General features: G+C 35.8%; 1 protein-coding gene across 1 annotated transcript in view; it reads left to right on the forward strand.

Annotated features, from left to right (window-relative positions):
- The first annotated feature begins 2796 nt into the window (after positions 1-2796).
- The window catches only part of LOC134531490 (thyrostimulin alpha-2 subunit), a 111605-nt gene continuing 95364 nt past the window's right edge, over positions 2797-19037 (forward strand). Inside the window, exon 1 of the mRNA XM_063367199.1 lies at positions 2797-2869. The gene's annotated coding sequence lies outside the window, so the exon portion shown is untranslated. The remainder of the gene's footprint in view (positions 2870-19037) is intronic.

Consider the following 19037-nt stretch of genomic DNA (forward strand, 5'->3'; position numbering starts at 1 on the left):
TTTTAAAGTCATTAACAGAGAAATAGGGGGTAATATAAATATTGCCTACTAAAAACTTTGTGTTATGTCCATTATCAATTTCTACCCAAACTGCATCAACTTCAGGTATATTAAACTCCGTTTTATACAAAACATTTGAGAAACTACATTTGTCAACTGCTATTAATGCTCCTCCCCCACGTTTCATCGTAGTTGTATCATAATTACGATCCTTGCGGAAAATTTGAAAGTTATCATTGAAATAATGAGAGTTAATTGAATTTTCATTTAACCAAGTTTCCGTTAAACAGATAATTGAGAAATTGGAAGCTAAGACATTTTCATAAAATTCAGTAGATTTAGTTCTTAACCCTCTAACATTCTGATAGTACAAATGCCAGGTATCACTTTTCAACTTATTTATTACCTAGACTGTTTTTTCTGCGCCTCCGGCCGCCGCACTAATTAATCCAGTAGAAGATTCTTCAGGAGTATTTTGTCTTCCAGATGGCTCAGGGTTGTCACTTTGAGAAGAACTGAAGGGAGTCACATTATCACTTTGCTTGCCAGGGTTATTACTTGACGTGAAGAGTTGTTCATTTTTTAGACGTCCATAGAAAGGGGCTATTAAACATCCAGAAGGCCAAAAAACTGTATTGAAAATACGATCATAGTCTGTTTCAGCAACTGCAATATAAAATGAAGAGTAACTATTATAACGGGTTTTTAGTTTGACTACCTTTAAACTCGTCACTTTAAGTTCTGTGTTGATATATGAAACAATGTCATTCTCTTGGAAATCTGGCGCAAAACGTGAAACAAAAATTGATTTAGTGCGGGGCCTGACAGGTTTGGATACTGTTTTAAGGTGCACGTTGTTTCTGACGCCGAGTTGTACTTGTTTCTTGGCGACACCATGCTTGGAAGTTGCTGACCCAGATTCTCCAGGTGGCTTCCTCGCGCGGCCGCGCACTTCAACGAAGCCATCAGCGTCAGCAGCTGACTGTGGCGCTATGTGCTGAACTTGTGCTATGTCTGCAGAGGAAGGCTGCTTCGTAGCGCTACCACGAGGCGCTGTACTGACGGCATTTGCCACTGCTGGTTACTGGTATTTTTATTAGCTATATATCTATTTTTGTTATTGCCGGGTGGCTCCTCGTTTCCTGCAATCTGACTGTATGTTTTTTTCTTGAGCGTATTAATGGACCCATTTAAAGAACGATGGTCACAGATGTGTGCCTCATGCCCTGCAGATAACACACTTTCAAACATTGCCCGCAAAACCGTATTTTCCTCTTTTAGGTCTTTGACTTGGTTAGTTAGGAAATCAATTTTTTCACACAGTACATTAAGCAGGGACTCAATGCTGTTATCTAACCTGTTTGATGACTGATGTGTTGTTTTATCCTTTGGAGATAACGCGGTGTCAGTTGACGGCTCCATGAAGGAAAATTGCCACGTTGGAATCTCTTGAGATGTCTTCGAGTTGGACTTTTCGGATGATTTTTTATCACGTTTTGGAGAAGCGAAGTTGAACATATTCGTTTCTTGATTACAAGATTCTTGATTACAAGTTTCACACGTATAAGACTCTCCTTTTTTTACACCGAGTCGGGTCGCACACTTCATATGAAGACGAGTTCCACAAACCGCGCATTTTATAACTTCTTGTCTGCCATAAAAAGATTTCTCACATACCAAGCAAATGTCACCACTAGAGGGCATGAATTACTCCACGAAAAAGCCGAAAAATTTACACAATAAAACAACAAATTATGACCGATTTGATAGAGTGGCAGCCGGGAGGGGGTGCATACACATCCTTCTCCTACGAGCGCCACACTGCAACATAATAACTGTAGGCTTACTTAAACAATTCCCAATATAATACCGATTGTTTTCTACTTCTCGTAGACATCAAAACCCCTAAAATCTACTTATACTCACATGGTAAAAAATTAAAAAAAAATTGCGCAATGCTTTATGACACACACACACACACACACACACACACACACACACACATATATATATATATATATATATAAATCCTCTTCGGTAAACAAACCCTAATTTTACCAAATAAACACTTCATAAGTCACGCAGGAGAAATTGTAGCATTCTGAATTTAACGCCACTGATAAAAGTTTGATTGGAAATATATATCCGTGCATTCTTATAACGCGCAACTCCGACTTGTTGCTTTGTCTAAGGTAGTGAATTTTTCAAGATTGTCAAACTTTGGTCATTTGGTGGAAAGAAACCTGCATTGTGCTAAATATTGTGGTTTAATAACCTTTTAATTGATGTTACTTCACTAAAATAAATCCTTAACTAGGCGTACTAACTAGAAATAAAAAAAGTTAATTGTTTCTGTTACCGATGGACTTTAAAAATGGTGTTTATTACTTACCTCGTCAGGAAGTTATGGCATATTTTGTTTGTAAACTGCAGTCAACAGTTTTTTTTATTTTTGCCATAAGGAAATCGTCGGAATGAACAAATAAATTAAATTAAGGGGATCGTAGAATATCTATTTATACGACGCGTGTGTGTTATGACGCTTGCGTGAACAATTTTGGGAAAGCATCACATTAACCAAAATATGTTAGTTTTTTTTTTTAGTACCGCCAGCAATATCAGTTCCCCCCACTGACCACAAGAAGCGGGGGGGTGAGCGGTGGGCGGGGCTCTTGCGCCGCTGACGTCACGAGGCCCCGCCCAGCATGAGGAGCTGCAGCGGGCCGCCCCTACCCACCCCACGCCGCCCGCGCCGCCCCTCGCCGCCCCTCGCCGCTATAAGACCGCCAGAGCAGTCGCCGGCTCCCTCTGGACGGGACCGCAGCAGCGCCACGCCAGGCCTGCCAACCCCGCGCGCACAAGCCCCGAGGTGAGTGGCGCTGCCAGCCCCGGTGGCCTTCCTGCCAACTAGGCACACGTGTGTCTCGTAGGCACACGCGTGTTGAATGTGTGACACGTTGTGTAAATGTTTCCCACAATATGTTTATTATGGTTGTGGCCGTTGAGATTGCATAGAGAACTGTAGAGTTCGCTTCTTTTTTTTCTGGTGCCAGGGTGTATTCCAAAACGTGTGCATTAAAAAAGTCCATTTCACGTTTTCATTGGTTGCTCCGCCTTCAACCTCCGCTCCGGATCAGTCATGATACTTTAACAGGTTTTATAGGCTCTTGTCATTGGTAACTATTCCTACAGGGCGAGTCAAATAAAAGGTGATCTAATGACGTCAGTCAAGTGTAGAAACATTTGCAGTATAGAGTGTCACGAAATAACACAGCGAATTTTGGCAGTAAATTGTCATATGAAATAGTGAGAATGAGCCACAGTGTTTTCAGAAATATCTTGAACCGAAACGTTTTGCTAATGACAGGTGCCTCTAGTGTTAGGTAATGGATTTTTTTTTTCTGCAAAAATAAATTCTGAACGCTCATTAGATTTTAATATGTTATACCGGTTTCTCCCTTGTGATTGGTAGGCGTCTGCAATATAAGCCAGTGCCTTATTTGGCCAGGGCATTCAAGACGCGTTTGCTTTTTCACTGAGTTGTTTTAACATTTGTATCGACAGTTGGCTTGTAGCTGAAAGAAATCAACCAATCAAGAAACAGAGCTACAGTTCTTCGACACATAGGTAGTCGTGTAATATTTTCGCGCAAAAAAAAAACCACTCGTGTTACGTATATAATTTAGAAAATCCTGACTTAAGTGCCAGCAACAAAATTATATTTCTACAGAATATACCCAAATATATTTAATAACAAGTTAATGTGAAACAATATAACTTCCAGCCCAGTCCTTTGTTGTCTGGAAGGGTCATAGATGCAGTGTTTTCATTGAAAAAAATATATAGTAATCTCAGTGCCAAATTTGAACCAAGAGTTAGTTGTTCAACACGCCCAGAAAGACTGAATGCCAATCACGAACTGACACGGCACAAGGCGAGACGTGGTAGCAGCGACGAGCAAGTGTGTTCTCGCCGGGACAAACTGCATTAGCCTCGCATTGCCGTGACCCCCGCTCACGACAACCCGCAGTCCGCCGGTATCGGTGTCCTCAGTTACCAAACCTGGGGCAGGCGACATCAAGACTTCCGCCCACGTGTAGCCTCCGAGCACTGCTAGGCGGTGCCACTCGTGTTGCATGCTGGGGAATAGCGTGGTTATTCCCTGCCATGCCCACTAGGCAAAGCTGTCAAGATGGCGGAGTCGCGCTTGTGGCAGCATGCACCATTACGTTTTCGCGTTTCGGGACAACGAGGAACGTACCAAAAATATTGGTGTGTCAAATAAAATTTTTGTCATAGTGAAACTACCTTGCAATATATTTTGTAAAAATTAATAATTTTAATATGAAATAAACATAACTTTAAGAATTAGTGATTAAACTAGCTTTATTATATTTATGAGTTAACATCTCAATGTTGTAGGTATCGTTTATCTGTAGCACAACTTTAAAGTGCATGTGCCAATAAACGAAACATGATGGCCAACATGACGTGTTTCTGATCCTGTATTTGAATTTTATATCATAATTTTGTATATACTTTATTATTACATTATATATACTTTACCTTTTGAAAAAAAAATATTATTTATAGTATTTATTTCTCTAATTAAAAAATATCGCAGGTTTCTCTGCCATTGTCTGAAGAGTCACATACTTTTTGTACTGCAGAGTTACCTACTCTGCCCTGATGATGGCGACTGCAATGTTCACCAAAATGTCCGTGATATATTCACCTTGGACGCGGCTACAACCCAAAAACGAAGTTAAGCTACTTTATTTCTCTAATTTTTGTAATAATATTTCATACTTATTTCTGCCCGTTCGCTAAATTATTTCGTACTAGTTAGGCCTACAGAAATGTTTAAAATTGATTTTAAAATTAACAATAAATACAAAAGTAATTTAAATTATTATAAATTTATATTAACTTTGTAACTGAAGAAATTAACAAGTAAACGAATGTCGATATATTATTGATGTTCTAAAGAGCAATTAATAGGAATACGAGGTGTTTTCCTTTTCACTAAGGATTTTAGTTAACGATGAAGATTTCACTTATCTTTAACTTTGGTTGTTTCTTGATAAATACTTCAAAACGTAAAGGCTTATTGTAATTACTCAAAAAGCTTAATATGTTATACAACACACTAATAAACTAACACAAAATAACATATTAAAAAGGCATGACTGGTTGTCAAAATCAACTGTAAAAATGAATACGTTTATTAATGTGGACGTGGACTATCCTTATGAATTAAATATATTTTATTTTACAATGAGGTATATGTTACAAGTTTTTTACGTTAAACCAAACTCTAATTCTCTTGTATACTTCTTAAAATAATATTAGATGAATACGTTTCTTAATTAGCTCATAAAGAAGAAATAATTCATCTAATTTAGTCCAGAGCTGAAAAGAACTGTTTCCATTCGGTGACACTTCATTTACATTAAATTTTTTGAAGTGACGTGTAGAAGAACATTATAAAAATCAAATCAAGTGATAAAATGGTTTTAGAATCGATCGCTTACATTTTTGGTGTTTTATTAATATTTGGTTAAATTGACAGCAATACCCATACAACATAAAATTACCAAGGAAAAAAATATAAATTTATACAAATATTAAAAAATACGTTTTATAATTTTGGCTTTGGTTGCATAATAACTTCCCATAGTAAAGTAAATAATTTTTGCTGTGTCAAAAGTGTGGTTTTATGCCTTAAAAAAATATTTTAATAAGCTTTATCCTTGTAAAGCTCGATTAGTGGCACAACAATGAATGAAATGTTGTAATGTACACTTCAGCAGCGATGTATTCATGGTTTTAAGACAATGGAAGCTTCAAGAAAACCTTATTAAATAATTTATTTGAATATTTAAACTAATTTGATTTATTATATCACCAATTATCTATTTTGTTTTATACCAAATATGAAAAACTTAATCACACAAAGCAAAATAAGTCTAATAAAAGTAATTACGACAATATTCCATAAGCACAGTTTACAAAATAATATTTGTATTTAAAAAAAATGTTGTGATATATCGACTAGCAGAGACACTTCAGGTTGCTACTAAGCCCGCCTTACACGATGTTTAATTTCTTCCATATTGTCTCTCATCCCAATAGGTATAAAAGTAAGCATGACAATTTGTATATCAGTAGAGAAGAATGAATTCGGTTCTTCGCACACACGATAGATAATGTGCCCAGAAAAACAGCCTCCATATTTGCTGACAAAAGCAGATACATATATGAATAGAAATAAATACATTGCTGTAATTTGACAATATCCTGAAATAACATGAATATTTCAGTAGTGATATATAAAATAGGTAACTTAGGAAATGTACATATATATTTTTTTCTTCTTCTATACTTCATTTAACTAAAATGCAACAAAGGTGTCTTAATATACTGTAAAAAAAACATTCAGTGCAAATTTTAACTTAATAAAAATTTAATTTAACACTCGCACCTGCCACCTACTCGCAGTGTGCAGTTCAGAATCGAGCCCCCGGTCTCTGCACCCCCGCGTGGCACAGGCTCACTACGCGCTGACCACAGGGAGAGTCTGAGGCCGAACGCCTGGAGGGCGACTTCCCGCCGCACGCTGGCGTTCTGCAGGCAGCCGCACTTGCTGGCGTGACCTGCGTTAGCTTCTCGCACTGGCTGAGCCCTCGTCTGGAGCTGAGTGCTCCCGTTGCAAAAACAATAACACTTTTATACTCTTTAATAAATTATTAAAACCACAGTTGATGTAAATTTTCTGAATCATTTTGTTAAACAAATAATTAAAATAACAAATCGTTGACGACACCAAACACTTTTAAAGTTTTTGACAGCTAACAACAAACTAAACATCTAATGTGACTAACAATGTACATATACTTTTCAGACATGTTTACTAACAAAGCAACGTAAAAATTGAGTCAACTGGACTTATATCACAGGAGAATTTACACCTTTTACTTTAATTTTTTGAACACACCTTGACAGAAAATTAAATTGACAGAACTACTACATTAACAGAAATAAAGTACACTTAAAACCAACCAAGACAATAAAGCTTAAAGACTTCATAAGCAATATATTTTCTGCACGCATTAAATAGTATACTGTTATTTTTTTTATATTAAATTACATAATTTATTTTTAAATGTGAAGCAGACTCATTGTTCACAGTTATGAAAAACATTTTTCACTCAAAAATTATTTTTAATTAGGATCACGAAGGAAATTTAAGCCTCCAATTGACACTCAATGCAAACCTATGAAATGATTGGTCAATTATGTATATAGGAACTGGCGATGATTTGTTAACACTTTCACCCCGTACTCCAGCTAGCCTATGGAACATCAGGTCTTGAGGCACGAATAGAAAGCGCCATCCATTGGGGGTGCACTCGAGAATGGCTCTTACTAATGAGAGATACCATGTTTTCCTATATAATTTTCTTGGCCATAGTAACATAATTCAAAGGAGAAATAAAAACTGCATCTGCAAACCTATATTTTGTATTGCTTGATGAAATTAATCAATCAGTAGTTTGATTTCTTATTTAGATGTATTGATTTCTAATCTAGCCCTATCAAAATGGATAATCTGAGGCGGGAGTCGCTTGGAAACAGCCCTGCATGTGACAGGCCTAGTTACTACTGTCTCACTCTGTTGGTTGGTCAAGCGCCACAAGAAGATGAATTTCTCCACAAAATACAACTAATTTTTTTTGTGGAAATGTTTTCAATTATTTGTAGTTATCGTCAGGCAAGTAACGGATGTTCTGTTAGGAAATAGCTTCTTTCTTAAACAACTGCTTAGTTCGGGACTAGCTTCTCCAGCAGATGTGTTCCAATGAGAGGAGAAATTAACACACAGTGGCGGATACAGGAATTTTTTGAGACGGAAATTTGGACAGAAAAATTAAAAATTAATGTAAAATTAGATTTTGTGTATTCAAAGCCTTACGTCAACAAAAATGGGTTTGGCCAATTACATAACTAATATCAACATGAGTCATTCCTTGTGGAGCTTGTTCCAAGCTTTGTGATAACTTATCTTGAATCATCAAAAATTTCATACTGTCTTCACCGAAATATCAAAAACATTTTCATAACATGGAGAGGGGGGGGGGGGAGAGGAGGTGATATATCATCTCAGTTATCTTCCCCCCCCCCCTTTCTTTCTTGCGGCTGCCGTTGACAACAGACGTGAACAAAGCGCGCTGAAGGGTAAGAAACAGGCACGTTTCCTTGTCCACACTGTCGATTGAAGTTAAGGCCATATTACCCGCCAGCCAGTCTGGTATACGCCCGGCTACAATGTTCTAGGCCAGACTGTACTGCCCTTCACCGCCACAAACACTCCTGTCCCCACGAGTACTACCTGTAATGTTTTTCGGAACTGAAGACACGCGATAACTTACTTGGCAATGAGTCGTTAGCCTCGCAATGACGAGTCCACTGCATATTCCAGCTGAATCACAGTCACCACCAAATACCCGCTTCTTCGACATTCAAGTTAGCAATACTAAAAATACAGGTATTTCCTAATCCTAAACAACGATTAATTAAAAAGGTGAGATAGCACTCTTTCATACCGAAAGGGATTGTGGTTACAAGAAAGGGAGATACAGAAAAAATGATAAACTTTGAGTTCACTAGGCCAACAAGTAAGTATACTTTATTACTGTTCTCTCGAAAACGCACGGAAAATTTTCACGAAAACTCGTTCAGATATGAAATGAACATTTTGCAGGCAACTGAATCATGCGCATGAAGAAGAAAGGAAAAATAAATTAACACAATCAATATTATGTTACAGCAAAAATGAATAAATTTTAAGAAATTTATTTTTAAAAAATACTAAGGCTGTTAGTATGCAATGTAAACTGCCTTAGATGTGCTACTTTTAAGGAAAGATTTCTGTTTCTGAAAATATTTTACGACTTTTTTTTGGAGAAACACTCCGTAATAAAAGCATGACTGCAAGAAAGAGAGTTGCAAAAGGAAGAGGCCTATTTTAGTTTGTAGTCCGAGCATAACTTTAACATACCGCACATTTAATGCCGGCACAGAAAAATAATTAACTGTAACTGTGATTTTAAAAAAAAGGATAGAGAAATATAAGCTTGATTGTAACAGTGTATATTGATGCATATTACACAAGAATATTGTCATACACATATTTTTATAAAACATATCATGTCTACTCCAATTTTTTTAAATAGTGTAAAGTAACTTTAAATTACTACAACTCAAAAAGAATACAAAAAACACCTTGCTAAATTGATTCGATACCAATATATTTTTTGTAGTAAATACTATAAAATACATGTTTCAGTACATATAAGGATTACTATGCTTTTGAATATTTCACGATGCGCGAGATTTTCAAACTGCGGGAACACACAACTCAAAGTAATTTATAGTATAAACAGTACACATTTTTAATAAAATAGATGCCAAAAATATGTTTTGTAGTATAGAAGCAAAATTTTGTTCATTTTAAACTTATCTATGAGACTTCCATTTTCCGAGATCGCAAAACAGGTATTTTTAAGTATCATATTTATTTTGTAGCATTGCAAAATAAATTTAACATATACTCTACCGAAGTGTGTTCTAAAATCTTGAGTAGTATGTTTTGGTTCCTCCGGGCACAGGCTTCAGGCTGTGGTGAGTGGTGCCGACCGAGCTCTGACGTCACGTCCATTTCCGATGAAGTTACGGCGGCCATCTTGGACTCAAAAATTCCTCTAAATTCCTCTAAATTCCTCAAAAATTACTAAAAAGGACTTAAAAATTCCCGTTTTGAGGCAAACTTTCTCGATTTCTTCTTAAAAAATTCAAAAATTAGGATTTCGAAAAACCTCAAAAGTCATTTTGCCTTAGAAAGAACACCTTGTCCATATAGAGGCTTAAGCATTCATGTCTACAGCCTCCGATAAACCTCACGTCATCAGGGATTATGTCACCATGGCATATGACGTCACCGTTACAATTTCCGTTACGGCCGCCATCTTGAAAATCTTTATTTATTATCCGATTTTAATGAAAAAATTAAAAAGTAATAAAAAAATTAATAAATTACATTTTAATAATTTTATTAAAAAAAAACATACATTTATAACATGGAGCTCGGAGTCCTCGGTTCAAACCCAGTAAGGGCAACAAATAAAATAAAAATGGCGACCGAACCTTCCTCCAAGGAAACCGCTGTAAGACTGACTCGCCCCAACACTTATGTCAAAGTCATCTAGTATAACGTCATGTCCACCATCTTGAAAATCCGTAATTTTAATGCTAGAAATTCTGGAAAATTTTTAAAAATTAATAAAAAAATTATAAATCGAAATGAATAATAAAAATTTAATAAAATATCACTTAAAAACCACTGTTGCGTTTATCATTACGGTCGCCATTTTGGATTAAATAAATTTGCATGTTTCGTTACGCCCGCCATTTTGGTTGAGTACAATGTCATCGTTACACTTTACATTACGACCGCCATATGATCCTATTAATGTGGCATGTTTCGTTACGGCCGCCAACTTGAAAATCCGTAATTTCAATGCTATAAATTCTAAATTTTTTTTTTTAATTGCTTCTTCAAATATTTAGTTATTTAAACGATTTCGGTCCTCGTTTCGATTTCCGGTGAGAGAAAACCAGTAATATATTAATATATTTAAATTATTCTCAATAAAAAGTAATAAAAACTTATAATAGCACACCTGACATTTTGAATTATGTCACCACTGTATCAATTATCGTTATGGACGCCATCATGAAAATATTTATTTATTATACGATTTTTATGAAAAAAATCAAAATCATCAAAAAATTAATTATTAAAAATACTAATTGATAAGATCGATTTCCGTCCTTGTTTCGAAAAAGGTAACAGCAAAAAATAAAAAATGACAGATCCTACCTCCACAGAAGCCACCTAGACTGACCACTCACCACCAATACCAAGGTATATAACGTCAACTGGTATGACATAAATGTTAACCACCTTGTATTCGTTCGCTGGAGTCCGCCATCTTGTTTTCGTCTGCTAGAGTGTGCTGATGCTATGTTAGTATAATTTTCTGTTCACCATACCTTTGACCTCAACTGTTGACATTGAACTTTGACCTTTACCCTGAACTTTGATCTTGCCTTGAACATTGACATTGACCTTGAATTTTGACCTTGACCTTGAACTTGACCTAGAAATATGACAATGATCTTTAAATTTTAACTTCGACCTTGAAATCTGGCTTTGACCTTGAAATTTGATTTTGACCTTGACGATCATAATGGATCCGACATTTTGTGTTCAGTACATGCTACAAGAAGCTACCATCTGCTAGAGGACATTGCCACCATCTTGTTTTCGTCTGCTGGAGGACACCATCTTGTCTGTTTACTCGTCTTATAGAGTGCATTACCATTCTGCTATATTTATTCTAACCCGCTAGAGTGCAGTAATAATTTATTATTACTGAGGTTCCCGCAATCTGGAAATTTGATCGCTATCTTCGAATCGTGTAATTATTTAGCTAGAGATTCGGGAAAAAAAAAACCAAAATTCATCAAAACATTCACTCTTTTAAGTTATGATTGATTCGAAACTTGATTCGATCCCTGGATTATATAAAATTAATATAACATAATTTTAGCTAAATAGTGACAGGTTCGAAAATAAAATAGCACATTTTTTCTTCAAAATACATTTTATTACATATCTTCTATTATACTACAGAAACATTTGCGAAAGTTTACAATTTCATAAACATTTAGTTCCGCATCAGTGTGACATGACTAATTCTAAGCTCCAATCGGTTTATACTAGACAGAGACCAACCAGAACCTTCACTGACATTGGCTTCCTCTTCTTGACAGAGTTTATGGATACCGTCTTTAACAATTAGCTTCACATCGTTAGAACTGTAAATTACTGGAGCCGATGTCTTGAATGCACACTTCTTCACTTTGTCATCGAACGGATATCGTTTGCCATAAACACAGTCCAGCCACAAGTTATATTTTAATGGACCGTTTGTTGCTATGTCATTAGTAAGCTGATTGATTATGTTCTGCCTGATATCGTCAAGAAAAATAAAATTTATTTGGCCTCAAATGCTCAATCAAATTCAAATGCTCAATCGGCTCCAAATGCTGAATCAGCTCCCAATGCTAAATCGGCTCCAAAGCTCCAAACGCTTCAAAGCTCCAACAGCTCCAAAGTTAAAACAGCGCCAAAGCTCTAACACCTCCAAAGCTCCAAACATTCCAACAGTTCCAAAATGCGTACAAAGCTCCAACAGCTCCAAAAACTCCAAAGCTTCAACAGCTCCAAACCTCCAACAGCTTCAAAGCTCCAACAGCTCCGAATGCTCCAAGCTCCAACAGCTCCAAAGGCTCCATAACTTCAACATCTCCAAAGCTCCAACAGCTCCAAAGCTCCAAATGCTTCAAAGCTCCAACGCTCCAATGTTTAATAGTTATTGGCTCCATTAGTTTATGACTTCAACAGTCTTTTGGCTCCAAAGGTTCAATTGCTCAAAGAGCTTCAAAGTTCCAATTGTTCCAAGTGCTCTATCTGCACCATCTTCATTTGGCCCCCACTGATTTCAATTTTTTTTATCGATTTCGACATGATTACTTGCATGACTTTATTAGTATACAATTTGGCTGTCAGTGGTGACTTTTTTACACCTTTAAGTTAAAGGTTTTATTTATAAATCAGATTTCGAAAAATGATAGAATCCACTTTGAAATAAATATTTATTTTTCTTCAAGTTTAAACACGTGCATTTAATTTAAGTCATTATTGTATGTAGCCAGCTTCCCTCAGTTCTTTGAGTGTGAAGGATATTTCTTTGATGCCTGAATAGTTTCCTGCACAAAGCGAACCATGTAGAAGTCTTAGCCTGTCAACCAATATATTAGGATCTTCCCATGAGGTATAATCAATCTCTTCTGCTACATTCATCTTCCTTGCATGTTTATAATAAATATTATTATCTCTGGTGTCTTCCGTTTTAACACAAACCACAAGGTCACTTTCGTCATCGAACCAGTGATTATCACAAGATAGATCAGGATAATTTATGTTTATGTGACGTTTCCATCGTTTTGGTCTCAGGCCGCCATCACAGTCTTCGATCTTGCCTGCTTTATGGGCTTCAGCATAGTACTCAGTTATGACAGCCTTAGATGTGTCAGCACGGTCATCGATCATGTCAGCTTCAGATGTGTCACTATAGTCTTCAATCATGTCAGCTTGATCAGGATAATTTATTTTATTACGACGTTTCCATCGATTTGATCTCAGGCCTCCAACACGTAAAACACACCCCCTTCCTTCCCTTCACCATGCTATCAGCTCCGCGGACATTGACGTGTGTTCCGCGTCAACGAAATAAATTATAAGTACTCCTCCGTCTAATTGTGGTAATCAGAGTGCTACCAACACCCTAAAAATTCCTTATAAGAGCAGGTTAATATAATAATTTAAGTTAAGAGTCTTCTTGCATAGGCATAGTGATTAAGTTAAAAGTTAAGTATACCTTTAATACCTAGTACATTCTGACATATCAAGCTGTTAGAAGAGTTTAACTTGTACCTTAAAAAAATATATATATATATATATCTTTCACAACAACATGATTACTTACTAAATTCAAAAAAATTCAAAATAAAAACAAAAAAATTACAAAAAATACAAAACATTCTGGCTTGGACTAGAACTCTATCTGTGCTCATCAATGAGAAGTTCATAAGCTAGCAGAATCTGTTTTTGTGTATTTTTTTGTAATTTTTTTGTTTTTATTTTAAATTTTTTAAATTTATTTTTATTTTTTAAATTCTTTTTGTAATTTTATGATATCAAAGAAAACGTGCAACGGTTTTCTCCGTGTGATTCCGATTATTCTTGTCAATATTATGATGGTTTTCTCCGTGTGCTCCCAATTATTCTTGTCAATATTTTGATGGTTTTTTCCGTGTGCTTGCGATTATTCCTGTGGTTTCTCTAAGTGCTTCTGGTTATTTCTGAGGAACCGATCTCTCCATGAAAGTGTTTTACTCTTAATGAGACATGTAATTTTATTCAAGGTTACATTTAATTAGTGAATTTCTGCTAGGTATTTAATCAACACTTGCAATATTTATAGCAGGTAGAATTTAAAAAAAAAATCATTTCTCAGTCAAATAATAATAAGCTTTGAGAAATCTGAGAAGCACTAACAGGAAGGACGAACTTCCTTCTCCTTGGAGTCTAGCGAAGCCATCCTTCTTTTGCGATCGTTAGTGAGCATCCCGCATCCCGCATAAAATAAATAAATATTATTTACCTGCAAGCAACACGTGGCGTCATCTGTTGTTGAAAAGCAGAACTACTTACAACAAGTACTTTTGCATGAGATAAATTAACTCTCGCTGACGAAATATTTAAAAAATTCTTTTTAAGTAATGGTTTCAATTTAAAACTCTTATTAGGCATCTGCCATAAGTCGCAGAAGCTAACATGTACCCTGGTCCATTGTCTGTAGCTTTATCAAAACGACATCACTGTAGATACTGCAGCAAGGTGTTTACCTTGAGAAAGAATGCTAAATGACATGAGAGAAGCGAGTGTATTTTGGGTCCTTGTCAAAAACCATTTAATTGCAGTCAGTGTCAGAAATCCTTTGGTAGAAGACATTACTTGAATAGACATTGCAAGACCTTTACAACTAAGGTGAGGAAAGATAACGAACACTGGGCTACAACATCGCAGAAGAGGAACGAAGGCGAAATATTAGACGACAATAATGATTACGAAGAATGCAAAAAAGCTAATGCTAAAAATACTGATCTAGATCACGATAAAAATTAAATAATCATAACAAACGAAGAAAGTAGCAACCTCATTAGAAATGAAAAGATATTTACACCAACATCTAGTCGTCTCCATGAAAATGTGAAAGATGGAGAACCACCTGAAGCTGACAAGGCTGAAGACTGTGATGAATCATCTGAAGCTGACATGATTGAAGACTGTGGTGACACATCTGATGCTGACATGATCGATGATTGTGTTGACAAATCTAAGGCTGACATGATTAAGTACTGTGCTGAAGCACCTAAAGCAGTCAAGATCGAAGACTGTGATGGTGGCCTAAAACCAAAACGATGGAAACTTCGTAATAAAATAAACTATTCTGATCAAGCTTGTTATAATCACTGGCTCGGTGACGAAAGTGACCTTGTGGTTTGTGTTAAAACGGAATACACCAGAGATAATAATATTTATTATAAACATGCAAGGAAGATGAATGTAGCAGAAGAGATTGATTATACCTCATGGGAAGATCCTAACATATTGGTTGACAGGCTAAGACTTCTACATGGTTCGCTTTGTGCAGGAAACTATTCAGGCATCAAAGAAATATCCTTCACACTCAAAGAACTGAGGGAAGCTGGCTACATACAATAATGGCTTAAATTAAATGCACATGTTTAAACTTGGAGAAAAATAAATATTAATTTCAAAGTGGATTCTATCATTTCTCGAAATCTGATTTATAAATAAAACCTATAACTTAAATGTGTAAAAAAGTCACCAATGACAGCCAAATTGTATACTAATAAACTCATGCAAGTAATCATGTCAAAATCGATAAAAAAAAATTGAAATCAGTGGGGGCCAAATGAAGATGATGCAGATGGAGCACTTGAAACAATTGGAACTTTGAAGTTCTTTGAGCAATTGAACCTTTGGAGCCAAAAGACTGTTGAAGTCATAGACTGATGGAGCCAATGACTATTAAACTTTGAAGCATTGGAGCTTTGATGCATTTGGAGCTTTGGAGCTGTTGGAACTTTGGAGTTGTTGGAGTTATGGAGCCCTTGGAGCTGTTGGAGCTTTGGTGCATTTGGAGCTGTTGGAGCTTTGTAGCTGTTGGAGCTTTGGAGCTGTTGGAGCTGTTGGAGCTTTGGGCGCTTTTTGCAACTGTTGGAGCTTTTGGAGCTGTTGGAGTTTGGCGTTGTTTGAGAATTTGGAGCTGATTCAGCATTTGGAGCCGATTGAGCATTTGGAGGTGATTGAGAATTTGGAGCTAAAGAAATTTTTATTTTTCTTGTCGATATCAGGCAGAACATAATCAATTAGCTTACTGATGACATAGCAATAAACGGTCCATTAAAGTATAACCTGTGACTGGACTGTGTTTATGGCAAACCATATCTGTTAGATGACAAAGTGAAGAAGTGTGCATTCAAGACATCGGTTCCAGTAATTTACAGTTCTAACGATGTGAAGCAATTTGTTAAACGCGGTATCCATAACCTCCCTCAAGAAGAGGAAGACTATGTCTGTGAAAGTTCTGGTTGGTCTCTGTCTAATATAAACCGATTGTAGCTTATAATTTGTCATTTCACACTGATGCGGAACTAAATGTTTATGAAATTGTTAACTTTCGCAGATGTTTCTGTAGTAGAATTGAAGATATGTAATAAAATGTATTTAAAAAATGTGTTTTTTTCATTTAGAATCTTTCACTATCATGCTAAATTGATGTTATATTAATTTTAAATCATCCAGGGATCGATCCAAGTTTTGAATCAATCATTACTTTAACGAATGTATGTTTTGATGAATTTTGGATTGTTTTTCCCGTATCTCTAGCTAAATAATTACATGATTCCAAGAGAGCGTCCAAATTTCCGGATTTCGGGAACCTCAGTAATAATTAACTATTACTGCACTCTAGCGGGTTAGAATAAAACTAGCATGATGGTAATGCACTCTATAAGATGAGTACACACACAAGATGGTGTCCACCAGCAGACGAAAACAAGATGGTGACAATATCCTCTAGCAGGTGGTAGCACCTGGTAGCATGTACTGGACACAAAATGTCGGATCCATTATGGTCATCAGGGTTAAAGTTAAAGTTCAAGGTGAAAGTTCAATGTCAACAGTTGAGGTCAAACGTATGGTGAACAGGAAATTATACTAATATGGCATCAGCATACTCTAGCAGACGAAAACAAGATGGCGGCCTCCAGCGGACAAAGACAAGGTGGCGGACATGACGTCTTACCATTTGACGATATATACCTTGGCATTAGTGGTGAGAGGTCAGTATAGGTGGCTTCTGTGGAGGGAGGATCTGTCGTTTTTTATTTTTTGCTCTTACCGGTTTCGAAACAAGAACGGGAATCGATCTTAACAATTATTATTCTAATATGTTAATTTTTTGATGAATTTTGAACTTTTTTCATTAAAATCGGATAATAACTAAAGATTTTCATGATTGCGTCCATAACGATAATTGATAGTGGTGACATAATTCAAAGTGTCAGGTGTGCCATTAGACGTTTTTATTACTTTTTATTGAGAATTTTTTAAATATATTAATATATTACTGGTTTACTCTCGCCGGAAATCTAACCGAGGACCGAAATTGTTTATAACTAAACATTTGAAGTAGGCAATTTTTTAAATATTTTTTTTTGGATTTTTTTCTGAATTTATAGCATAAGAATAACAGATTTTCAAGATGGTGGCCGTAACAATAATCGATACAGTGATGACATTATTCAAAATATTTTGTGTGGTGTAAGATGTTTTATTACTTTTTATTGAGAATTTTTTTAAATACATTAATAAATTACTGTTTACTCTCGCCAGAAATCGAACCGAGGACCGAAATTGTTTAAATAACTAAATATTTGAAGTATATATTTGAAGTAAATATTTAGAATATTTTTGGAATTTTTTCGGAATTTCTAGCATTGAATTTACGGATTTTCAAGTTGGCAGCCGTAACGAAACATGCCACATTAATAGGATCATATGGCGTTCGTAACACAAAGTGTAACGATGACATCGTACTCAACCAAAATGGCGGGATTAACGAAACATGCAACATTTATATAATCCAAAATGGCGACCGTAACGATAAGTGCAACAGTGGTTATTAAGTAATATTTTATTAAATTTTTATTATTCAATTCGATTGATTATTTTTTTATTAATTTTTAAATTTTTTCCGAATTTCTAGCATTAAAATTACGGGTTTTCAAGATGGCGGACATGACGTCATACTAGGTGACGATATATATACATACTTTGACATAAGTGGTTGGGGGGAGTCAGACTGCCAGCGGCTTCCTTGGAGGAAGGTTTAGTCGCCATTTTAATTTTTTTTGCCCTCACTGGGTTAGAACCGAGGACTCCGTGCTCCATGTCATAAATGTATGTTTTTTTAAAAATTTTTGTTATTAAAATTTCATTAATTATTTTTTTTATAAATTTTAAATTTTTTTTTCATTAAAATCGGATAATAAATAAAGATATTCGATGGCGGCTGTAACTGAAATTTTAAAAGGACGTAATATGCCATGATGACATAATCCATGATGACGTCAGAGGCTTATCGTAGGTTGTAGACATGGATGCTTAAGCCTCTATATGGACAAGGTTCTCTTTCTAAGGCAAAATGGCTTTTGAGGTGTTTCGAAATCCTAATTTTTGAATTTTTGAGGAAGAAAACGAGAATTTTTTCCTCAAAGCGGGAATTTTTGAGTCATTTTCAGTCCTTTTTGAGTCATTTTGAGTCATTTTTGAGGAATTTTAAGGAAGTTTTGAGTCCAAGATGGCCGCCGTAACTCCATCGGAGATGGACGTGACGTCAGAGCTCGGTCGGCACCACTCATCACAGCCTGAAGCCTGTGCCCGGAGGAACCAAAACATACTACTATCTTGAATTTTTAACTATCTTCAGGAATTATATTTTAAAAATGTTTCTGTAAAAAGCATATAATTATTAGGTAGATATCCAAGAAATACGTTTTCCGAAAATGTATGTATATATTTATATATATACATACACACATATCGAAATTTAGTGGACACTATAAAGTAACTTTTCACAAATCATGTCAAACTGATACATAAAATCTAGTAGTGGAAAATTTCGGTGGAGTTCCTTAATGGGCAATATCCAACCAAAGAGTAGAAATGGGAAAGTTTTATTGGATAAACAAAA

The sequence above is a fragment of the Bacillus rossius genome, chromosome 3 (assembly GCF_032445375.1).
Source record: "Bacillus rossius redtenbacheri isolate Brsri chromosome 3, Brsri_v3, whole genome shotgun sequence".
Lineage (NCBI taxonomy): Eukaryota > Metazoa > Arthropoda > Insecta > Phasmatodea > Bacillidae > Bacillus > Bacillus rossius.